Source organism: Anolis sagrei, chromosome 5 (assembly GCF_037176765.1).
Source record: "Anolis sagrei isolate rAnoSag1 chromosome 5, rAnoSag1.mat, whole genome shotgun sequence".
NCBI lineage: Eukaryota > Metazoa > Chordata > Lepidosauria > Squamata > Dactyloidae > Anolis > Anolis sagrei.
Genome location: NC_090025.1, coordinates 66,468,559 through 66,494,589, shown reverse-complemented (window position 1 = coordinate 66,494,589; position 26,031 = coordinate 66,468,559). Strand labels below are relative to the sequence as shown.

Genomic DNA, 26,031 nt, shown 5'->3' with positions numbered 1-26,031 from the left:
AAATCCACTTCTTTTAGAAATCCACACAATAGAGAGGTATTATTACCCAGCAAGTCTTGAGATTTGCAGTGTATTTCATGTTTCCTTTTGCTGTCCCATTTTACTCAGGTGAAAATAAATAATTAGTTTGGTTCAATGGCACAATACATATAATGCATTAATTTAACAGCTAAAATATACCATTTAAAAGAAAATTAATGTACTGCAGTGTGAATAGCCTGGTGATACTCCAAATGGTCAAACTCCAGTTCTTGTTTCTTCTCTCTCCTATTTTATCTTCCTGTAGAAAATCAATAGTATTGGTTAGCACAAATTAACATTATTCATCTATCACCATCATAGTCTATATTTATGTCTTGCCTTTTCCCCAAAGCTGACTTAAATTAAAATTAAATGCTGTTAAAACATGTAATAGATCAACATTAAAATGGAATTGAATCACCAGAGTGCAATACTACATAAGGGCTTATATTTTCAGTTCCTAGCTCTTCAGTTGATTTCTTATTTTGTTGCAGGAATAAGAACAGTCCATGGTTTTTGTACTGGGTCCAGCACAGATTGATGTTTTTCTCCGAGGATCCTGTCCACATCCTAAAGCTGCACAAATTGAAATCTGTCCAATAATTCGGCAGTAGCAGAATCCAAGATTACATGCACAGGACTGAAGTTATTTTGACTGTAATGTATTGTGCAAATTAATCAGAGATGGTCTGCATTCCCTTCTTGTGGGGCAGAGCATAGAAGGTTCCTGACCACTCAAAATAATTTAATTGGATCACACTGTACAGATATAACGGTGGCAAAGATTTCACCATGGCATGGGCTTCCTCGTGGGCTCTGATCTATGTCCTGTCAGATTTGCTTTGCCTTTTTCTGCTTCCAACTCTGTAATCTCTCTTCTTCTTGTTACCTTCTCAGGCCCCTTCCAGACAGCTGAATAAACTCCCACATTTTCTGCTTCGAACTGGAATATATGGCAGCGTGGACTCAAATTCAAAGTAGATATTGTGGGACCCAGTTCAAAGTAGATATTGTGGGATTTTCTGCATTGATATTCTGGGTTATATGGCTGTTTGGAAGGGCCCTTAATAAACAAGTGGGGTGGGGGACACTTGCCTCCACCTGATAGGAAGAATGGTTCAGGTCCAATTGTAACCATTGCTTTGAACAATTCTCAAAGTCTTTAACGGGATCATGTAACAAGGCAACAGGAAATTGCCAGAGAGCCATCAGGAAACCATTGGGATCGATCCATCAGTCTCTTCAGATTGGTCATTTTAGACCTCTTATACACTGTCATATAATCCAGAATATGAAACCAGATAATCTACATTTTCTGCTTTGAACTGGATTATATGAGTCTACACTGCCATAAAACCTAGTTCAAAGCAGATAATCTGGATTTTATATTCTGGAGAGATGGAACTCCTTCCCTGGCGAGATTAGATCAGCCCCTTCCTTCCTGTCCTCCAGAAAGATGGTAAAAACTTGGCTGTGGGAGACCAAGCCTTTGGGACAGTGCAATCTATATAAATAAAAATGTAATGTTCCTTTGTGGGATTAACATAACTCAAAAACCACTGGACAAATTGAGGCCAAATTTGGCCACAAGACACCTACTAATCCAAGGAGTGGCCATCACTCAAAAAATGATTTTGTCATTTGGGAGTTGTAATCACTGGGATTTACAGTTCACCTACAATCAAAGAGCATTCTGAACTCCACCAATGATGGAATTGAACCAAACGTGGCTCACAGGACTCCCATGACCAACAGAAAACACTAGAAGGGTTTGGTGGGCATTGACCTTGAGTCTGGGAGTTATAGTTCACCTACATCCAGAGAGCACTGTGGACTCAAACAATGATGTATCTGGACCATACTTGGCATGAATATTCCATATGTCCAAGTATGAACACAGATGGAGTTTGGGGGAGATAAATTTTGACATTTGGGAGTTGCAGTTACTGGGATTTATAGTTCACATACAAGCAAAGAGCATTCTGAACACAACCCATGACAGAATTGGGGCAAAATTCTCACACAGAATCCCCATGACCAACAGAAAATACTTAAAGCCATCCAGTCCAACTCCCTTCACCAAGGCAAGAAAACACAATCAAAGCCCTCCTGACAAAGAGCCATCCAGCCATAGATATAGATAGACATATATGATTCACACACAGATATAGTATCATAGATTTGAAAGGGTCCTCTAAAGAAGGACAATTATATGTTGCATGTTCCAGAGTAGGCAAACCAGACAAGCTCCACATCAACACTGACAAAGAAATGGCAAGAAATACTGTTTACTCACAAGCATAAATAAATTACATATATTAGAAACCAACACTTTCTCATTACTTTATTTTCCAGATCACCAGACTAGGCCACAGCAACGCGTGGTAGGGGACAGATAGTAAGGTAATAATAGGAAACCCTACTCTGCTCACCGGATCAGCTATGGCTGTTTTGAGATGGTTTTTAACAATTGATTTTAAAGTGAATACAACTGATTTTAATATTTGTGTATATTGATAGTAGGTTTTTATCCTGGCATTGAATATTTGCCATATATATGTTGTGCTCCGCCCTTTGGGCTGAGAAGGGCAGAACATAAATGCTTTAAATAAATAAATGCTGAGTCCCAATGAGTCTAAACTCCACCTCGCTGTGACTTGTTCGTGAGAATGAAGGTATGGAACGTTCCTCCACAGCAAGATCACCATCATCCTGCCCAGCGCAGAAAGCCAAGCCTACAATGAATCCTTTGGTGGGAACAAATAACAGGTATCCCTTCATATTTGCTGGGTGTAGGGGGGCAGGACCCCCATGAAATTGTAAAAACTGTGAGAATATCTGTCTAGGCATCTTTATGTTCTCCAGTGCAACTTCATGATTGATTTCCAACAGAATAGTTCTAGAGCTCCTATACATGCTCTAGGACTCTTTTGGTTCTCCGGGGTGACTTTGTATCATAAAACCCTAACTCTGTCCCTGATTTTACTGCAGAACTCTAACTCTCTCCCTAAGCACTATAAATCCACAAAGTTCTTCCTTTTTTCATCTACTCCTATTGCCTGGGCGTTTTGTATAATGTAGGCTTGGAAATTTATTTATTTATTCATTTGCAGCACTTTTATCCCACCCTTTTTAGTCTGAAGGTGACTCAGGGCCTTCGAGATTCAAATTTTATTTTTAACACAGAAGTACAGTGAATGTCAATAAAATCATAAAATGACAAAGACTTTTAAAAAAGTTTTTTTTTAAGTTTAAGTTTTTTTTTTTTTTTTTTTTGTGGAATCCTAAGGTTCTGTGGAACACAATTTAGGAGCCACTGATATAGCTAACTTTTGCTGGACATCGACCATAGAGATGTCCAAGGGGATCTAGCGGATTCTAGGGAGAACATATTAATCAAAACTGTAAACAATCAAGTCTGCAAAAGTGAAACCCACAAATGTGGAGGGCCAACTGTAGTTGGGACAGACCCATCATCATTATGGAAGACACCAAGTCTTGAGCTGCTGATATTGCTGGGAGAAATCAGCATCCTCCCCAGCTAAAATTGCACCATTTTATCAGCATTTAATGAAATGTAGCATTTTATGCAATGCTTTTGGTCATAAGTTACTGAAAGAACTCTAGTGAACATCATCCATCAATATTGCTTAGATTTTATAATCCTTGAAGTAAGTAGTTATTACTGGAAAATAATACGCTTATCTAAGAACTGTAAATAATTGTGGAAGCTGGAAATTATGAAACCGTTTCTCTTGGGGATGTGTAGAAAGAAGGAAGAGACCTTAGACAGCAGTGCTGGGATTACTGAGAAATGCTATAACTACATTTCACAATTCCAGACACAAGCCAGATCTTACAGTCTAGCTGCAATACCCAGATTGATGTAATCATATTTAGAGCACAGAATAAAATGCTCTTATGAGATATGAAAAAATATCACTCTTTTAAAAAGGTAAAGGTTTTCCCCTGACATTAAGTCCAGTCATGTCTGACTCTGGAGGTTGGTGCTCATCTCCATTTCTAATCCCAAGAGTCAGCCGTAGACATCTCCAAGGTCATGTGGCCAATATGACTGCATGACTGCAGGTCCTGGGTCTCTCTAAACTACAAACCCAAGAATGTTGCAGGAGGTGGCAACCGGGGTTAAAATGGATCCATGCTCTAGGAGCTGTCATTGTCCATAGACGTCTCCAAGGTTATGTGGCCAGCATGACTGCCTGGAGTGCCATTGCCTTCCCGCCCATTGATCTACTCACATTTGCATGTTTTTGAACTGCTAGGTTGGCAGAAGCTGGGGCTAACAGCGGGAGCTCACACCTCTCCCTGGATTTGAACCTGTGACCTTTTGTCAGCAAGTTCAGCAGCTCAGTGCTTTAACCCACTGCACCACCGGGGGCTCCATGTGCATGTTAATTCACTAAAATAAAAAATCAAGAGCAATATGCATGTGCTTTTAAGGTCTATCAGCTTAAACTCTGATCTTATTAAACTCTGAGCCTCTCCCAATGCCCTCATTTTGAAAATAAGTCTACCTGTATGGGAGAAGTGGGGAGAATCTTTTATATTACATCCAAATGAATATCACATTCAGTTGCATCTGTAGAATTGTCGTTTTTAAAGCACGTTTTCTTTCTTCTACACAGCAGGCTGTGATTGCTTGCATTAATACTTTGCAACGATATAGCTTGCAAGGATCTGCTCTTCCATTCTGTGATCCTTATCGCTTATATACTTAGGAATAAGCTCTATCAAACTTAAAGGGCACAGCAGCAGAATGAATGTAGTTTGACACCACTTTAACTGCTGTGGTAAGGCAGCAGCACTCTTTGGCAGTGTAGGTTAAAGTCCCTGGAAAACTACAACTCCCAGGATTCCATAACATGGAGCCACAACAGTTAAAGTAGAGTCAGACTGCATTCATTTTACAGTTTAGATAAGTGGTTCCCCATTTTTTTTTTACCAGGGACCACTGTTTCCTTTTGCTGTCCCATTTTACTTAGGTGAAAATACATAATTAGTTTGGTTCAATGGCATAATACATATAACACATTAATTTAACAGCTAATATATACCATTTAAAAGAAAATTGATGTACTGCAGTGCAAATAGCCTGCTGATACTCCAAATCAGGGGTCCTCAGACTTTTTAAACAGAGGGCCAGGTCACATTCCCTCAAACTATTGGAGGGCCGGATTATAATTTGAGAAAAAATATGAATGAATTCCTATGCACACTGGACATATCTTATTTGTAGTGCAAAAGACACTTAAAAACAATACAATAATTAAAATGAAGAACAATTTTAACAAATATAAACTTATTAGTATTTCAATGGGAAGCGTGGGCCTACTTTTGGCTGATGAGATATGATTGTTGTTGTTGTTGTTGTTGTTGTGTGCTTTTAAGTCATTTCTGATTTAGGTTGACCCTTAGCGAGGACTGGGTAAATGACCTTGGAGGGCTGCATTCGGCCCCCGGGCCTTAGTTTGAGGACCCCTGCTCCAAATGGTCAAATTCCAGTTCTTGTTTCTTCTCTCTCCTATTTTATCTTCCTGTAGAAAATCTATTGTATTGTTTAGCACAAATTACCATTATTCATCTATCACCATCATAGTCTATATTTATGTCTTGCCTTTTCCCCAAAGCCAACTTAAATTAAAATACAATGCTGTGAAAACATGTAATAGATCAACGTTAAAATAGAATTAAATCACCAGAGTGCAATACTACACAAGGGCTTATATTTACTTTGACCAGGGACAGGCATGTAGCCTGGGGGGGGGGCTTGAGGGGCTTCAGCCCCCCCCCCCGAAATTCTCACGGTGGTCCGCAAGAAGGCCTTACTGGTACATTATTTAAACTGTTATGTTTATTCGTATCATGATCACCATGCTCAATATATTCCATATGCATGGGGGTATTGGGGTAACGATACAAAAGGTTTGCTAGGCTAGACCCTCTTTCACTCACTCAGCCCCCCCCCCCCCAAAACAAAATCCTGGCTACGGGCCTGACCAGGGACCACTCTCCAAAAGGGTTACGAATCAGTTCTTGGTCAACTTTAGATTCGGTTTGGGGTGCTGATTCAAAAATTGCATTGGATAGACCATATCAGCTGTAGTTTCTGATACAGAATGTATGCCATGGTCAGCGACAGGGAAGGAGTGGCAGGTGGCATGAAAGGAGTGGTAAGAAAATAAATAAAATAAAGTAAATAAATAAATAAAGAGGAAGGAGGCTCATGGACCAGATTTTCATCCTTACGGTCCACAGGTTAAGAACCACAGGTTTAGATGCACCCGTTGCCAACCATATTCACGAGCCTTTCTTCCGGGGCTTAATTTTCACCTTGAACCTGTTTTTTAAAGACTCAATCCTCTAAATTGCACATGAAGCAATAAAACAGGTTTCAGAAGTTGTGCTGGTCAGTTCAATCAATAAAGGAAAAATAAAATGTTTTAATGATTAAATGTTTTAGAACATATATTTTGCAGATTAGAGCACACTCAATTAAATAGATGAAATGTTAACCTCAATTGACCATATAAATGTAGATCAGTGTTTCTCAACCTGGTGGTTGGGACTCCTGGTGGGGGTTGCAAGGAGGACACCAAAATCCATAGATGCTGAAGTCCCACTGATGCTGCCAATTTGATGATTTTCAAAGTCACGTGGATACTGAGGGATGCCTGGCAAGCTTCACTAACTGCAGATGTTTCAGAATGGAAATCAAGAATCTCACCAGGTTGAAGGCAAAAGGCAGAGGTGTTTATTCAATCTGCGCAGAAGAATCACTTGTACAGCAGCGGGTGCTCAAGGAGTATAAGTGCAAAGCACAATCATAAAGCGGGCATTTTTATACACAAGCGTTTTCATGCATTGCCATTGCTACATATTGAACCTCCCCCCCTTCCCCCTCAATGGCCAGTGCCAAGAAGGCGACCCCTGATTGGTCAAGAGGCAGGCCTTAGTCAGTGTGCAACCTGATTGGTAGAGATAGTGATGACGTGGCTGGGGATCTTCTCCTAGCTGGGCAGGGAGGCTCTGGGGCTTCCAATGAGCTGGCAGAGGTGGTCTCCAGGGACTGTGTCAACCTCTGGGTGTGTAGCAATGGAATGCTGGGGACAAAAAAAGTCCAAAAAGATGATTGATAGGATTATGCAGATACTGGGTCCTAGCTGCAAAGACAATGAACGTTTTATCTCCAGACAACTTCCCATGCTGGGAAGACAAAGAAAGGGTCCCAAAGATTTCTATTGGTGATGGGACTACAATCAAAGTTTCTTCCTAGACTTTTATCCCGTGGATAGCAAAAAGGGATTACCCAAAGGGGAAGTTTTAGGTGGTGGGCAGATGGCCTCCCGCTGGTATGTAGGAAGGTTCTTTGTTCCCCAGATTATGTCCCACCTCTGGTTCCCACACAGAGTGTGGAAGGAGTATCTGGAATTGCTCAAGAGGTTGCTTAAGAGGTTATTGCAGTTCATGAGTTCATGTACATTGAGCTCTGACAGCAAGTCAAAACTGCATTGATTCTAGAATAATTGCTATGGAATCATGGAAGCTATAGTTTGACCAGGGGCCCATCCACACAGCCATATAACCCAGAATATCAAGGCAGATAATCCACAATATCTGCTTTGAACTGGGTTATCTGAGGCCCCTTCCACACCGCTGAATAAAACCCCACATTATTTGCTTTGAATTGGAATATATGACAGTGTGGACTCAAATAATCCAGTTCAAAGCAAATATTGTGGCATTTTCTGCCTTGATATTCTGGGTTATATGGCTGGGCAGAAGGGCACCAAGTCCACACTGCCATATAATCCAGTTCAAAGCAGGTAATGTGGGATTTTATCCAGCTGTATGGAAGGAGCCCTTCCATGCAGACATATAACCCAGAATATCAAGGCAGATGATACACAATATATGCTATGAAATGGCTTATCTGATTCCACACTGCTATATAGTCCAATGTAGATTTTATACAGCTTTCATTTCACAACACTGAGCCTTGGCAGCTCAAGTGGGACAAAGCAGAGCAGATAAGGGGCCCTTTCACACAGCCATATAAATATATATTCTCATCTCAGGAGCAACTTGAGAAATTGCAAGTTGCTTCTAGTGTGAGAGAATTGGCCGTATGCAAGGATGTTGCCCAGTGGATTCCTGGATGCTTTGATGTTTTACCCTCCTTGTGGGAGGCATTGATAGATAGATAGATAGATAGATAGATAGATAGATAGATAGACTAGCCATCCCCTGCCACGCGTTGCTGTGGCCCTGTCTGTGTATATGTGTTTTGTGTGTGTATATTTGTGTATATGTGCACATATGTGCGTTTGTGTTTATATATGTGGTTTTGCACATGCGTTGTAATTGCGTTTCAATTTTTTTTTTTTGCTTTTTAAGTCTCTTCTGCTGTGTTTTTCAGTGTTTTTATGAGAGATGGTCACTTGTTGGTCTGATAGGTGTCTTGTGTCCAAATTTGGTGTCAGTTCGTCCAGTTGTTATGTTAATCCCACAAACGAACATTACATTTTTATTTATATAGACTAGCCATCCCCTGCCACGCGTTGCTGCGGCCCAGTCTGTATATATGTGTTTTGTGTGTGTATATATTTGTGTATATATGTGGTTTTGCGCATGCGTTGTAATATATTTTTTGTTTTTGGCTTTTTACGTCCCTTCTGTTGTGTTTTTCAGTGTTTTTATGCGTGATGGTCGCTCGTTGGCCTGATAGGTGTATTGTGTCCAAATTTGGTGTCAATTCGTCCAGTGGTTTTGGGGTTATATTAATCCCTCAAGCAAACATTGCATTGGGTTGTTGTAGGTTTTGCTGGGGAAAGTGGAAGGTAAAAGGAAGAGGGGCCGACCAAGGGCAAGATGGATGGATGGCATCCTTGAAGTGACTGGACTGACATTGAAGGAGCTGGGGTGGTGACAGCCGATAGGGAGCTCTGGTGTGGGCTGGTCCATGGGGTCACGAAGAGTCGGAGACGACTGAACGAATGAACAACAACAACAAAGGTTTTTCTGGACTATATGGCCATGTTCTAGAGGCATTTTCTCCTGACGTTTCGCCTGCATCTATGGCAAGCATCCTCAGAGGTAGTGAGGTGTGTTGGAAGTAGGAAAATGGGTTTATATATCTGTGGAATGACCAGGGTGGGGCAAAGGACTTTTGTCTGCTGGAGCTAGGTGTGAATGTTTCAACTGACCACCTTGATTAGCATTTAATGGCTTGGAAGTGCCTGGGGGGAATCTTTTGTTGGGAGTGATTTGATGTGCCTGATTGTTTACTCTCTGTTGTTTTGCTGTTGTAATTTTAGAGTTTTTTTAATACTGGTAGCCAGATTTTGTTCATTTTCATGGTTTCATTGCATTGATATATAGATAAGATAAGATAAGATAAGATAAGATAAGATAAGATAAGATAAGATAAGATAAGATAAGATAAGATAAGATAAGATAAGATAAGATAAGATAGTGGAAGGGGCCCAGGTAGACCATTTCTAACCTATCTGCTGTGGACCCAGTAGGGGGCGCTATTGCCTCTCCCCTTTAGGCCCCGCCCCCTCCTCTGTCCTCCCCTCATCCTCGCTTCCCCCTCCCTCCTCCATTCGCGTGGCGCGAGCTCCTGCCCTTGGCGTTGCCTTCTCCTGTCCCCTCCGCCCTCTCACATCCCTATTGGTTGGCGGCCTCGCCGGGGCTGCCTTCCGACGGGTCCTAGCGCCGTCGGATCCACAGCGGGAAAAGACGCTGAGCCGCTGCTTCCTGACTGAAGACTCACCCCTCCTCCCCCCGTTTCCCTTGCAGTCGCCTTAAATAGGCCGGGCCGGGCGGTCTAGCGGCAGAGAGCTCCGGCTGCGTGGTTGGGGGTGGCCGCTGCTGCAGGAGGCGTCGTGACACTGAAGGCAGGTGGGTGAGGCGTCGTCATCCCCGCCGCCGACGACGTGGGCTTTCCTCTCACGTCCTTTGCTTCCTTTTGCCCCGTCCTGTGGAGGGAGAAGGAGCCGCCGCGCGCCGGGAAGGCGAAGGCTGACAAAGTAGGGGCCTCCCCGGTTGCCGTAGGCCCGCTTGGAAAGGGGATAGGGGAAGGGGGGGGGGGGGAGTAGGGTTAGTCCTGAAGGCCGGCAAACGCTGCAGAGAAAGGCAAGGGCTGGAAGGACCGACGTGGCTTGTTCCTGAGGGACTGCTGTGGAATAATAGGGAGGTGCTCACCCAGGCCAAAGGCACATCCACACTGTCGAATGAATGCAGTTTGACATCCCTTTCAATGACTTGGCTCAATGCTTGTGGAATCATGGGAATTATCAAACCACAGCTCCCATTATTTGATAGCATTGAGCCATAGCAGGGAAAGTGGGACCAAACTGCGTTAATCCCATAGTGTAGATGCACCCCTTATTATAGGGCCTTTCCACACAGCCATATGACCCAGAATATCAAAGCAGATGATCAAATTGCTCATGATACAAAATAGATAAAAATAAAATCCACAATATTGGCTTTGAACTGGGTTAGTCCAAACTGCCATATATTCCAGCTTAACGTAGAAAATGTGGGATATTGTTCAGCTGTGTGGAAGAGGTCTTAAGGCCCTTCCACATAGCCCTATTTCCCAGAATATAAAGGCATAAAATAACTGGGTTATCTGAGTCCACACTGCTATATATTCCAGTTTAAAGTAGAAAATGTGGGATATTCAGCTTTGCTGAAAAGGTCTTAAGGGCCCATCCACATAGCCCTATATCACAGAATATCAAGGCAGAAAATCCCACAACATTTGCTTTGAACTGGGTTATCTGAGTCCACACTGCCATATATTCCAGTTTAAAGTAGAAAATGTGGGATATTCAGCTTTCCTGAAAAGGTCTTAAGGCTCTTCCATATAGCCATATAACTTAGAATATCAAGGCAGAAAATCCCACAATATTTGCTTTGAACTGAGTTATTTGAGTCCACACTGCCATATATTCCAGTTCAAAACAGAAAATGTGGGATTTTATACAGCTGTGTAGAAGGGGCTCAGAAAACCTGGCTTACTCATGAATTTTAACTCAGCCCTATGTCCCAGAATATCAAAGCAAAAAAAAAAACCCACAATATCTGCTTTGAACTGGGTTATCTGAGGGCCCTTTCACACAGTCCTATATCCCAGAATATCTGCTTTGAACTGGATTATCTGAATCCATACGCAAATAATGTGGGATTTCCTGCCTTAATAGTCTGTGATATAGGGATGTGTGGAAGGGCCCTCAGATGACTTGAACACTCTTGGGTCACAAGAAATTCGGACAGAATTTCGTGCTTGGTGCCTTGGCCTCTGTATTTTGCTGCATTGCAAAGAATTTGGAACCACAGGCTTCCTCTGTCGTCATCATAACAGCATTCATATTGATGATATCCATCATTATTAGTCCTATTTGCATTACTGGGATTGATCCCAGTTGTATTCTGCTGCACTGAGGCCCCTTCCACACAGCTGTATAAAATCCACACTGAACTAGATTATATGGCAGTGTGGACTCAGATAGTCCAGTTCAAAGCAGATACTGTGAGTTATCTGCCTTGACATTCTGAGTTATATGTCTGTGTGGAAGGGCCCTGAGAATGTAGGGCTTCAATAGCCACTTTGAGTCTCAGTCTAGGGAGACATGCAGCAGGCAAACTCTCGATTAACTGGCATTCATTGGGGTTGTTTATAGATGCTGGATAAATGTACTTTCTGGTTGCTCAAGAAGTACTGTTAAAGATAGGCCTAACCAGTAGTATACCACAGGTATGGGCAAACTTTGGCCCTCCAAGTGTTTTGGACTTCAACTCCCACAATTCCTAATAGCCTTGTGGAAGTTGGCATCCAAAACACTTGGAGGGCCAATATTTGCCCGTGTTTGAATTACTTATAACATAAACTCTGCGTTGACTTGAGGTTGATATATATTAACTAAAAGGAAATACAAGGAAACTTAACTTAATGTAACACCATGTTACTGTTATTGTAAGAACAGCTTGGTGAATGCAGTATGCAATTTTAGTTACATGGTAGCCAATAAGCTTTTACCGGTTGCTTGGGTTCCTGCTAACAGAGGCAGGATCTACGCTGCCTTCTCAGGATCTAATCTGAGATTATCTTCTTTGAACTGGATTATATGAGGGCCTTCATATATTCCACAATATCAAGGAAGATAATCCACAGTATCTGCTTTGAACTGCGTTATCTTAGTCCACACTGCCATATCATCCAATTCAATGTGGATTTTATACAGCTGTGTGGAATGGGCCTCCATTAACTGGCATCCATTGGGATTGTTGGTAGATGCTGGATAAATGTATTTTCTGGTTGCTTGAGAGTTGCTGTTAAAAGAGCCCTAACCAGTAGTACACCCCATACTATACTATACTATACTATACTATACTATACTATACTATAACATAAACTGTGCCTTCACTTGCGGTTGATATATAGTAACTAAAAGCAAATACAAGGAAATGTAACTTAATGTAACACAGTGTTACTATTATTATAAAAACAGCTTGATGAATGCAGTGTGCAATTTAGAGCCCTTCCACCCAGATTATTGTGGATTATCAAGGCAGATAATCCACAATATCTGCTTTGAACAGTATTATCTGAGTCCACATGGCCATATAATCCAATTCAATGTGGATTTTATAAAACTGCATGGAAGGGCCCTTACTTACATGGTAGCCAATAACATTGGGCCAGTTTCTTGGTTTCTGATTAACTGAGGCTGGATCTACATTGCCTTGCATCCCAGGATCTGATCCCAGATTATCTTCTTTGAACTGGATTATGAGTCTCCTTCCATATAATCTGGAATAAGAATATAATCTGGGATCAGATCCTGGGATATAGGGCAATATAGAAGGGGCCTAAGAGTCTAATGTAATTATTGTGGTGATGACGACGAAGGTGATGACCCTAAAGGCACCAGATCTCCCACATGAATTTGGAAGCCAAGCAGGGTCAGCCCTGGATCATACTTGCATGGGAGGTCACCAGATATTTTAGGATACATTTCAGAGGAAGGAACTCTGCTTAAGACAATACTATACAACTCATGGGGTCCCCATAAGTCTCCATAGGTGGCCTGCACTGAGAATTCATGTCAGTTTCCCACCCCAAACCTTGGCTTGAGCTCATAAGAGGAGCAGATGGGAAAGACAAGAAAAAACCAACCCGCTGTGCAGCTTCCTTGCTCTGTCAAGGGAGTTGCCTTCCAGGGTGGCTCCTTATCATTTGGGGCTGAACCTCAACTTCCGTGGGTTGAGCAGAACAGCCCTGTGATGATAGGGCTGCCTAGAGGCAAAATTCTCTCCCTGTGAAACTCTTCTCGGCCTGATCAGCATGGCTGAGATGGAGGTGCAATGCTTTCTTATCTTCATAAAGATAGAAGCACTCGAGAAACCCTCCTTTGCCCCAGAGCAGGCCCCAAGCACTTGCCCCTATATCACCAATGTTGTGATAGGTAGCTAAGCTTGTTGCTGCTTTTAGAAATCTTACTTTTTGTGGGGGGGGGGGGGGTTGATATTGTGGCTCCATTTAGTCTATCCAAAGATCTTTGTGCCAGAGGCTTTTTAAATCAAAGGGAACCAGATTCCATTTGTAAACATATTAGTGAAGTCTGGATTGAGTTATGGTTGTATGGTTCTGCATTCGGTGTTTTATTTATAGCTCTTGTTGTGATCATGTGGAAGCCTAGTTGTCATGGTATGGGAGGTTCTGTGGGATAATTAGTTGAAGAAAATGAGGTGGAAAATAGGCAGTTTTTGCATATGTTGGGAGCTTCTGTATCGATAGGGCCCATGCTTTTAAATTTGATTAGGAATTGAAATAACCATCTCTGCTGATGAACTGAGGGTATTTAGGATGGTTAAAATGAAAAGGGACCACAATATTTAGAAAAGCTATTTGCAAACTGAGGAAATAGGCATTAAAATATCCAGTGTGGTTCACTATAGATAAGTGTAAAGTATGGGCCCAAATATTCATATGTCATAGCCTCATATTAAAGCAGAACTAGCAGTTAGCAGCCAGGAAAGCAATTTGGGATTTGTGGCTTGATGAAAAAGTCATGCCAGTGTGTCCCCTTCCTTTGGGTGGAAAAGGAAGAAAATGTCATGGTGGGCGAGTATTAGAGAAGGAACTGAAAATAGTGCTGCCAATATCATAATGCCTTAATGCAAATCTGTAACTCTTGGAATATAAAATGTGTTTCTGGCTCCCGTGCTTGAAAAGAGATGCAGGAGAGCTGGAAAAGTTTCAGAAAAGAACACTCAAAATGAGCAAAGGCTGTGAAGAAAGGTTTAGGACCTTCAAGCTAAGTGGGAAAGTCAAGTATGGAGTCATATAGATGTAATAAAGTATGCATGGTATGGAGAAATTAAATAAGGTTAAATCCTGTCTCATCTGAGGACTAATACATCTGATGGCAGATGTGATATTGTGATATGCAGTTGCCATTAAGTAGTCATCACTGATGGCCTTATCCACCACGAATTTACCTAGTTGCCTATAAAATCATCCTAACTGTTAGGTATCACCATATCTTGCATTTTAATCAGAAATCTTTAAAGAAAAACAAATTCAGTGCTCAGAAAATTTTAGGATAGAGAATAATTATAGGTTTAAGTGATATCAACAACCTGCAGTGGTGTTTAAAGACAAATTAGAACCAAGTATCTTTGAATTACAACTTCCTGTATTCCTATGTTTACAAGAATAAGTAAAGTCCAAAACTAAAATTACCAGATCACTTTTTTTAATACTACTTACCAGTTTTAATATGAACAATTCAATCAATATTTTAAAATAGTGTTTAGATCACTATTAAGCATCTGAAAGTGGTGTAGCAAACCAAAAACCCACTCATTGGCCATCCTAGTTGCACTTCTGTAGCAGTATACAACTGTGATCAATCCACAGTTAAATTCAGAATTGATTGCCTGATACTAATCTAATTCTGCTTAAATAGAAAGCCACTAAAGTTAAGTGTAACTCAAAAAAAGTCATCACTGTATATTTGAGGTTTGACTGTTCCATTAAAGACTGCAGGTACAATCTAGTGGTTCTCTGCATCTAGAAATGAACATAAGATGGAAACAGGTATAATTGGGGCAGACAGTTCGGTCACAATTAATGGCTTTTTTGTTGCTTCCAAAGTACCAATTTCTCAAGGTTATGGCATGAATACTCTGAAAATAATGTTTGCTTGCGTTTAATGATGCAGTGTTGAGATGCTGGCTTAAGAGAATGTACTTTATTGTTTAATTACCTGGAATTTTGAAGCAGCACAGAGCCAGTGAGCAAGTCTGCTGTTTGCTCAAACACTTAAGCAATATATTAAGCTACAACATATTCGACTTATTGAAAACATGAAGAAACTTGAAAATATGAGAAAACAAATATTAAATTGGATCTAAGCTATACATTTTATCAGTAATTTTCGTGTTTTCTCTTTGAAATAGAACCTAGAGTGTTCTCATCCATGCCCAAATAACAAAAAGAAAGTTTTCCATGTTTTCAGGAAGATAACAATCCTCTTGGGGAGATAGGTTGGGTTACAAATAAAGTTTATTTATTATTTAAGATCTCTAGTTTCTGATAGGTGTTTTTTCTAACTCTATGGCATACCACTGTACTAAAAAAGAAGGTCCCCTTAAACCAGTGGTTCCCAACTTGTGGTTTGCAGACCACCAGTGGTCCACAAGAACAAAAAATATGGTCCACAACCTCACCATTACTACACCTTGAAACCATGAGGCAATGAGAGCGATTAGTCTTGTGAAAGCCTCTTATAGTGCTGAGGCAATGGGGATGTCAGGGGGATGAGGGAGAGGTTACCCATGAAAGATTACTACTACCACATCACCTCTAGATTATTAAGCATGGTTTTCTGTGGGTGAGCAGTTAGCGACTACTGGATGATTTATGTTCTGCTGATGTGGTCTATCCAGTGCAATTTTCTGAATTGGCACCCCAAATAACCAAACTGAATCTAAAATGGACCACAAACTAATTTGTACATAACCCTTTTGGTACTAATGTTGGAGAGTGGTTCCTGGTCAAAATGGTCCCTGGTCAAAAAAAGGTTGGGAACCACTGCTTTAAACCCATCAAACATTCCTGGACAAGTTATAGCAATTGATCTTTGGTATCTTAACACAACATTTCTTTATAACCAGAGAATGATTCAGGCAATCAAATAGAATACAGGCAGCCCCAAGTTACAAATCTGTAGGATTGTTCTTAATGTGAATTTGTTTGTAAGTCAAAACATGTGCATTTTAAAGTGTAACTGCAGCCAAAAATATATCTTTATAAAGTTCTGGATAGTGTAGGGAAGGATTAATAACCCTTTGGTGTTTGTTTTGTTGTCTGTGCCCTTGTTCAGAAATTTTCAACTCGCTTTCTGACCCTGTGATCATTGGGTCTTGAAAAAATGTGGCTTGTTGTGGAAACAAGATTGGTGATAAAACTTCAATGGAAATACCTTTCCCCCATGATAGTAACCCTTCCATGAGTGAATCTCCTTTCCTAGGGGTAGATTTCTCTCACTTCCTATGAATCATTTGTAAGCAGGATGTTTGTAACTGCCTGTGCTCTTCTTTGGCAGTGTGAATGTTACATGGAACTTTAAAAATTCAGATTATTATTATTATTATTATTATTATTTACTTTATTTCTATCCTGCTCTTCCCACCTTTGCAAGGGACTACGAGCAGCGTACAAGTGGCAATATTCAATGCCGCATATTTAACAACATAAAATACAATACATCAATGGAAATAAGGAGTTAAAACATATAAATATCTTAAAATGATTAAACCATGAAACCCAGTCCTATTGTCATATTGTTCCCTGCATGTGAAGACATTAGACTTTAGGTTTATTCAGAATGCACAGGTTCTGCAGTGTTAATGCTTACCTGCATTGATTTGTAGTTTGGATAATGGCCCTGTAACCCAGTAGCTGCACAAATGTGACAATGCAGATATCAGTATTGACTAGAAGTTAATTGGAAGGACTTTACAAAGCAATAATCATTGTCAGATGTTTAAATATGAACCCAACAGCAAAGAATAAATAGCTCATCCATGAACATTGGCTTGGCATGAATGGGATTGCATTGTGCTTTTTAGTAGGGCTGAATGCTCAGTTGGTAAAATACTGGTCAAGTATGCTTAATAAATTTCTTGGGTGAAGAAAAAATGATCCTGGCTTTCCTGAACTCTGTGTAATTTATAGGAGTTTTATGTTGTCGTGACACTTATTTCTCTCCATAGTTTGAGGGCCTCATCACACTAGAGAGAAAATCCACTTCAAATCTGGTTTCTGCCTCCTGCATATTTCTGGGGTTTGTAGTTTAGGGAGGAGCCTTAACAGCCTCACTAAACTACAAACCCCAGAATTCTGCAGGAGGCAGACACTGGATTTTAAGTGGATTTTTTTCTCTAATGTGATGACAAGTATTTTCATCAGCTATTGGGGTTTGGAGGAGGGGGCATGTATTATTGTTTTGCCTCTAGATCTTAATTCGGTTTACCTTAGTTTATGGAGCAGACAACCAGATGACATGGAGGAGCCCTTCATGGTCCTTTGTAGCAAGGATGCGATTTCTGTCGGTTGCATCCTCTCTCTCTCTCTCTCTCTCTCTCTCTCTCTCTCTCTCTCTCTCTCTTTTTTTTGGAGATGCAGTATTCATGTTGCTAAGTTGATCATTGGCCTGACAGTTTCAGAAGCAAACCCTGCTTTTTCCTGTAGTTGTTTTGTTAAATGATACTGTAATGAAACATAAAGAGTAAACTTCCATTTCTCAGCAATAATATTAAACTATCAACAAATGCATGGCCCAGTGACTGACTTTAATGTCACTTATCTGTTTCTGCGAGCAGAGCTATATTGTCATTTAAACTTCCCTGCAACCATAAAGCTCTTCACATTTGAACTTGCATTGGTAGCAAAGATGCAACTGAAACAAAATGTCCATTTAGACAGAATTTTGTCCAAAAATTACACGTGCATAGTATATCAAACAAGCAGCACAAGTAGACTTTACACAAATAAATATAACTATTTTGTGCTTCATAACAATCTTCTTCCAAAATGCGTCTTTGTCTTTTTTTTTCTAATTTGTTGGTGAAATCCTTCAAGTTTATCTTCTACCCCATTTTCTAGAGCAGACATGGGCAAACTTTGGCCCTTCAGGTGTTTGGGACTTCAACTCCCAGAATTCCTGACAGCTGGTAAGCTGGCTGGGATTTCTGGGAGTTGAAGTCCAAAACACCTGGAGGGCCAAAGCTTACCCATACCTGTTCTAGAAGCAGCTTCTATTTACTTTGCCCACATGGCTACAGTACGATTGTTTTGAATCAAATCCTGCTCTTTCTCAGCTCAACCTTTTATTGCATTGTTTACTGCATGTGCACTGCGGCAACCTTTTACAGAAAGTCTGTGTTTTTCCAGCCTGCTTTTGCTATCCTCCCCATGCTTATGCTGCTAAGAAAAAAATCCAACTACCCAGGAGAACAAAGAGAAAATCAGAGGCTAGGTTGGCGCAAGAAGACTTTGAAAAAAGGGTCTTCTTTGTCAGAAACTCTTGTTGCCTCTGCCAGTACTAACCTTGGCAGCTTTTCTTCTTCAAGTGTTAGCTTAAATTGAGTATCCTAGCATGATTCATTTGCATTGCCAAAACAATACTTCAAATACCATTCATTTTCCATACCCCAGTTGTGCTATTGAGCAAGAACGGACTTTTGCTAAAACAGTGGGAAGTTAAGTCATTTCGTGGCAATTTACATTTTGCAGGTGTAATGAAAAGGATATTTTCATTTATGCATAGAGTGCTTTCAAGTAGCTTACAGTCTGTGTGTGATATTTATTTATTGGATACTGCTTCTTTCTCCCAAGGTGGGATTCAAGGCAGTTAGAAAATCTAAAGCTTAGTATATAGAAGATTTCTCTAATATGCTTACCTGGATTTTCAAAAATTAGGATTGCAAAAGCACAGTCTAGTGCTAGTTCTGTATTTCTTTTGATTGAACATTTTTCTGTAGAAAGATAGGATGGAACATACTAGAAACCTCAATGGTTAACTAGCTCAGCTTCTGAAACATGCGTGCACAACTTGCATCCCTCCAGCTGTTTTGGACTTTAGCTCCCAGAGTTCATGACAAGCTAGCTAGGGCTTCTGGGAGTTGAAGACCGACCCATCTGGAGGGTTGCAAGTTGTGTATGCCTGTACTAAAGCATAGGTAAAGGTAAAGGTTTTCCCTTGACATTGTCTAGTCGTGTCTGACCCTGAAGTGTGGTGTTCATCTCCATTTCTAAGCCAAAGAGCCAGCGTTGTCCGTAGATGCCTCCATGGAGCGCCATTACCTTCCCACCAAAGCAGTACTTATTGATCTACTTACATTTGCATGCTAGGTTGGCAGAAGCTGGAGCTAACATCAGGACCTCGCCCGGCTCCCTGGGTTCACCCACCAACCTTTCAGTCAGCAAATTCAGCAGCTCAGTGGTTTAACCCACTATGCCACAAGGGGTTCGAACTAAAACATAGTGGATTCTATAACACTGTGCTTTTCAGGCTACCTAATGTGGGTGTACCACATTTCTGCCCATTGCCTCCCTCTCTCCCTCCCTTCCTCCCTTCCTCCCTTCCTCCCTTCCTCCCTTCCTTCCTTCCTGGGAACTTGCAATAGATCAGAAGATAATGGTATACAGATTGGTACCAATTCATGGACTACTACCTTGATGAGTGCTGCCATAGGCTAAAATTTATTTCCATAATAGCCCAGTATTTCTCATCAAACAATTCATTGTAGATACCCGCCTGTGGTAGAACAGCAGAGCCAAAGGGAAAGAAACCATTGGCTCCTGGGTTCTAGCACTATAATGAAGAAGTTGACAGTTGCCCTCGAACGATGCCTGCCTATTGCCAGACAAAAGGAGAGCATTCTGCCTTCTGTAAATAGTTTATTGTACTTGGTAAGGGAGAAGGGGGAGCCAGGAATGGCTGCACGGAGCCAAGCTGGCTGAGTGCCACAGAGCTGAGTTCAGCTGGAAAGACCACATCTTGGCTGATTCAGTATTCTACTTGTGCTTGTGTCAAGAGGCTTTTTGCTGACTTGAAGCATTGCGTTGCCTTTATTTAACCGGATGAACATGGCATAAAAGACAAGGACAGAAAGTGGTATGCCTAGTTCCCCCATTGAAAACGTTTTCTAAAGCTAAATGTTTCAGTCTGTAAGTAATGACCAATTAATTGTTGACTTAATGAGCTAACTCAGTCTGTAAGTAAGATGTTTGCCCTGTCCAGTGCAAAACAGTTTGGTGCCTGGATATGGGTACTTATGTTATTGGATTTGACAACTAGGATGTGCTTTCTCACACTCAGCAGGCATGTAGTTTAAGTTCTTTAAGCCTGGCATATAAGCTTCTGTTTGCTACAGGTTTATTTGTTGTGTACCTTCTAGTTGTTTCTGTCTTGTTTTTCTCGAAAATATTTGTTCAGAGCAGGCTTGCCTTTGCTTTCCTATGAGATTGGAAGAGTGTGACTTGCCCAAGGTGAATTTCCATTGCTGAGCGGGGATTTGAACCCTGGTCTCCAGAATTGTAATAAAATGCTCAAACCCTACACCACACTGGCTACAAGACATTGAAAATAGGGATATAATGTAGTTAATTTTATACTTTGAGGCAACTCAAGGACATCTCTTAACCAGAGTTGTAAATGGTCAACTTAGAGTTTGGTTAAATATGACCTGACACAGGTTTATAATGTGATCTCTTGGCCTATGTCTACATTATAGCTGCAAATTATCTATACAAAAGGCTCAAGCAATACACTGTGGCGGAAGTTTGCAATGTTTGGATTAGTTTAGAAAAGATCACAAATGGGGGGAATGGAAATAATATAAATGGCAAAAAATATGTAAGCCTTATGCGTAGTGGAGAAAGCAGATACGGGAAAGACCAAGATAAATGTGTATATCATTATACTACTTAATATCAATATAATAATAGCACGTGATATATGTAGTGCTTTATGTAGATCAAAAGCATTCCTATTTCAGCAACAGTTTGAAGGTAGCTAGTTTGATTTTCATATTGTGTGATGAGTGCCACAGGGAATGAAGTGAGGAACAACTTTTCCAAGGTTACTTAGTTAGTTGGATTGAGGTTTCTGCTAGAACAGGAATGGGCAAACTTTGGCCCTCTGGGCATTTTGGACTTCAACTCCCACAATTCCTAACAGCCTACAGGTTGTTAGGAATTGTGGGAGTTGAAGTCCAAAACACTTGGAGGGTCAAAGTTTGCCCATGCCTCTGCTAGAACCTCTCACTTTCCAGATCTTCTTTCTTAGGTAGATGTAAAGGTTTTCCCTTGACATTATTTACCTCATCACACTAGAGTATGGATTCGCTTTAAATCTGGTTGCTGCCTCCTGCAGCATTCTGGGGCTTGTAGTTTAGGGGAGGAGCATTTAAAATGCTCAGCCAGGCAGGTCCTGGGCCTCACTAAACTACAAACCCAAGAATGTTGCACGAGGCAGCAACCGGATTTAAAGTGGATCCATGCTCTCGGAGCCGGCATTGTCCATAGTCGTCTCCAAGGTTATGTGGCCGATATGACAGCATGGAGTGCCGTTACCTACCCATTGGAGCAGTACCTATTGATCTACTCACACTTGCATGTTTTTGAACTGTTAGGTTGACAGAAGCTGGCAGTAATAGCAGAGCTCATCCTGCTCCCTTGATTCAAACTGCCAAGCTTTCAGTCAGCAGCTCAGTGGTTTAACTTCCGCACCACCGGGGCCCCCTCTTTCTGCATTATACAAAATCTCTTCTGAGGGTTTTTTTTTTATGATGATGATGATTTGGTATGCCCTTCTGAAATGCTTCTTGCTTGGCCATCCTTTAAAATAAATGCACTTCCTATTAGTTATAATGGCCTAAGAGGGGAAATGGAGATGGGGAATAAAAACCATAACAATGTGCTCCTTTAAATAAGAAAAGGGACCAAAGAGTTGAGCTTGGAAGCAATAGCATTAAATCAACCACCTGCTCCATGAATGTTGAGGCTCATTGGAAGCATCTTGGAAGGAGGTGGGAAGATTCCAATGAGAATATTCCAAACAGAGGAACTTTCCTGAGAGGCCACTTTCCTAAAGCTACTGGTCTTCCACTGACCTGGGAGCTAGTAAGGAATTCTGTGGGTTTTCTAAGCTAATTCAATATAATGGCCTACATCAAGGGGGGAAATGATTCTCTGATTTTAATTAAACATAATTTGTCTCAGGACTAATATACAGAGACAGAACATTTTTGCACTAAGTTTTGCTGCACAGACGTTTGGACTACAGATGCCCAGGAAATTATGCTTCTCTTAATTCATGGTATCAGTAAGCAACTTGAAGGCACATAAATGCACTTGCTTAAAGATAACAAAACAACCAAACATTATTGGTCGAACACCACTGTTTATATATTTTGTTTTCCTTTATGCCCTGCTTTTTATATTAAATCTTTCCAAGGTGACTGACAGTTCAAAATACCAGATACATACAACCATTCACACACAGGACTAGTGTCAACATTTAAAGACATGGAGTCCTTTCATACCCACATCGGAGCACTTTCCCTGCCATGGCTGCATCCTGCCATATCTTGGGATTTGTAGTTTGATGCTGTATTTCTCTTGAGTGAGAATTCCAAATATCGCTCCCTAAACGGCAAATCCCAGGATTCTATTGGATGTTGCGGTGACAATTAAACTGGGGTAATAACTGTAATCCAGGCCCTTGATGCTGTTCTCCTGTCCAGATACGGTGGTAGATCTTAAGATAAAACAAGACTACTGTAAAGCTGATGAAAGGCCAGTCTAGCAGACTGTTAAAAATAGCTTTTATAACTCTTGCCATCACATTTGCTTTGGTTGAATTTGCACAGCAATCAAGGTATCTTGGCTGATTGTATACAAACATTGTGTTAGGTGTGTTCTGCTTGATCCCTGCTGCTTCCAGCAGGAGTAGTTAAACAAGCCACAGAGGTTTATTCTTTGTTTATCGTATCATGTGAGTGCAGTATACTCCCCTTGTCTGGTTTGTTTCTCACAAGTGAAAGAAAAGGGATGTAAAGACCAATTGTGTATTTTCTCATCCATAACAAGAAAGGGTATCTTGACACATTGAGGATCCTGTCTTCAAAATGTTCCCTTTCCCCTTCCAAATTTTTGTGGAAGGCCAATTTTTCCACAGAAATTTGGTGGGAGGATTGTGCAGAGTTAATTACACTAATGTGGGGAAAAGGCAAAACTGTGTACCAAGATGTGAAAAATAATCTTAAAATATGTAGGACTCATAACTGACTCAACAGAGAAAGAACTTTAAATTCTCCATTCTTGAATATGAGAACAAATTTAACAATGATTTGCATTCTTATTAGAAAAGGGTAACTGCCTACATTCACAATAACCCAATAAACAACCCACGGAACAATGCTCTGTGGTTTGTTTAATTATGGATATAATTGAGAGGTTCATTGTACATGACAAGGCAAGGTTGCTACGGATCTCTGACTTGTATTGTATACAATTTATCTGTGTGTAAAAAGCAGGTAAATGTCAATTTAATAAAGAAACATCTGCAGTCATGTCAATATGCTTGTGCATTTATGACCAATTTTTTTGTGACAGGAGTGACTTGAAAAACTGCAAGTCGCTTCTGGCGTGAGAGAATTGGCCATCTGCAAGGACGTTGCCCAAGGGACACCCAGATGTTTTACCATCCTGTGGGAGGTTTCTCTCATGTCTCCACATGGGAAGCTGGAACTGACAGATGGGAGCTCATCCCGCTTCCCAGATTTGAACTGCTGACCTTTTGGTCAGCAGTTCAGCCAGCGCAAGTTTTTAATCCATTGCCCTACCAGGGGCTCCTTATGATTTATGCTTTGTCTGTGGCAGTGAGTTGGAACCAACAAAAGAAAAGAGTTTTTTTCAATGACAGTCCACGGATTGGGCCTGGTCCGTAAGCTGTTGGCTGCCAGTTTGTGATGGGTTTTACAGGAATAAAAATCATTTGTATCAATAACCACATATATGGTGGCAGTTTTTAGCACATTGAGGGGAAAAACCCTGCCAGTCTTTTGTGTCAGCTAGTTTAAGAAGCACTATCTATGGCATTTTCCCTCCAGGGAAGGTTATTTTACTTCTTAGATCTTTAAAAAAATATACCAGTGGATATTGTCTGTGAATCTTGGCCATGATTCTCAGCACATAATCAGTCCATGTTTAAAGATGTTCAATCATCCATCGTACTTTGTACACACGAATGCAGTTGCTTTCTAATTGTGAAACACCTTTCTGAATATCCAAAGCTCTTTAACCTTCCAACCTTATTGCAGCTCCTAATCCACAGATCTACTAGTACATCCGGTTTGACCTTCAGCCCACCTCTGTGTTACTACTTTTCTGAGTACTCTGGTAGATGAACTGACTGTGTACTGTTGTAAGGCGTTATAGGAAGGAAAGACATTGATAAAAAAGGATGTAAAATAGTATTACAATTTAATTATTTATTGTGTCGGAAGCAAATTGGGGGTACAGTTATAATGTACACAAATGAAGGGGAAAGCTTGGCATTATGCTAAATGTACTTTGACCAGAAGCTGGCCACTTGGAGTACCTCTGGTGTCACTGTGAGAAGTTCCTCCATTGTGCATGTGGCAAGGTTCTGGTTGCATTGTAGTAGGTAGTCTGTGGTTTGCTCTTCTTTGCACTCGCATGTTGTGGGCTCTACTTTGTAGCCCCATTTTTTACGGTTAACTCTGCATCTCGTGGTGCCAGAGCACAGACTGTTCAGCACCTTCCAGGTCGCCCAATCTTTTGTGTGCCCAGGAGTGAGTCTCTCATCTGGTATCAGCCATTGATTGAGGTTCTGGGTTTTTGCCTGCCACTTTTGGACTCTTGCTTGCTGTGGTGTTCCTGCTAGTGTCTCTGTAGATCTTAGGAAGCTATTTCTTGATTTAAGGCATTGGCATGCTCCCTGATATCTGAAAAGAGGATGGGCCAGAGATGTCAATGCCTTGGTCCTTTATTGCAGGCTGCTACTTCCCAACGGATGTCAGGTGGTGCAATACTAGTTAAACAGTATAATTTCTCCAGCAGTGTTGGGCGTAGGCATAATGTGATGGCATAATGTGATAATGTGGCATGTCTCATTAACAGCCACATCCACTGTTTTTATGTGGTGAGATGTATTCCACACTGGGCATATGTATTCAGCAGCAGAGCCACAAAGTGCAAGGGCAGAGGTCTTCACTGTGTCTGGTTGTGATTATAATCGTTATAATTATCTATATAAATAAAAATGTAACATTCGCTTGTGGGATTAACATAGCTCAGAAACCACTGGTCGACTTGACACGAAATTTTGAAGCAATGCACGTAACAGTCCAATTAGTGTCCACCACCCCTAAAAACACACAACCCCCCCCCCCCCAGCGGAACAGACTTAAAAAACCCCAAAATACACCATATCTACATATATACATACACTCATATACATATACACATACACACATTCATACACACGTATATATATGTGCAAGCACACACAAATGTCCACATGTACACACATATACACATGCACACACATACACATATACACATACATACATTCATACACACACATATATATATGCACAAGCACACACAAATATACACATGTACACACACATAATACATATATACATAAACACAAATATACATATATACACAAAAATATGTATATAGACAAGCACATACATATACACAATATGCATATACACATATAAACACGAGTACACAAATATATATACATACATATTCATACCTATATATATATATACACACACACACACACATATACACAAATATATACACACATAAACACATATATACACACACAAAGCACATATACACAGACTGGGCCACAGCAATGT

The 26,031-nt window shown here is 40.8% G+C and overlaps 1 protein-coding gene across 2 annotated transcripts in view; it reads left to right on the top strand.

Moving 5' to 3' along the window:
* Positions 1-9,801: 9,801 nt before the first annotated feature.
* Positions 9,802-26,031, top strand: part of ACSL1 (acyl-CoA synthetase long chain family member 1) — a 65,545-nt gene continuing 49,315 nt past the window's right edge. Inside the window, exon 1 of one of the 2 annotated variants that reach the window (XM_060778638.2) lies at positions 9,802-9,945. The gene's annotated coding sequence lies outside the window, so the exon portion shown is untranslated. The other variant, XM_060778639.2, reaches the window with a different exon arrangement.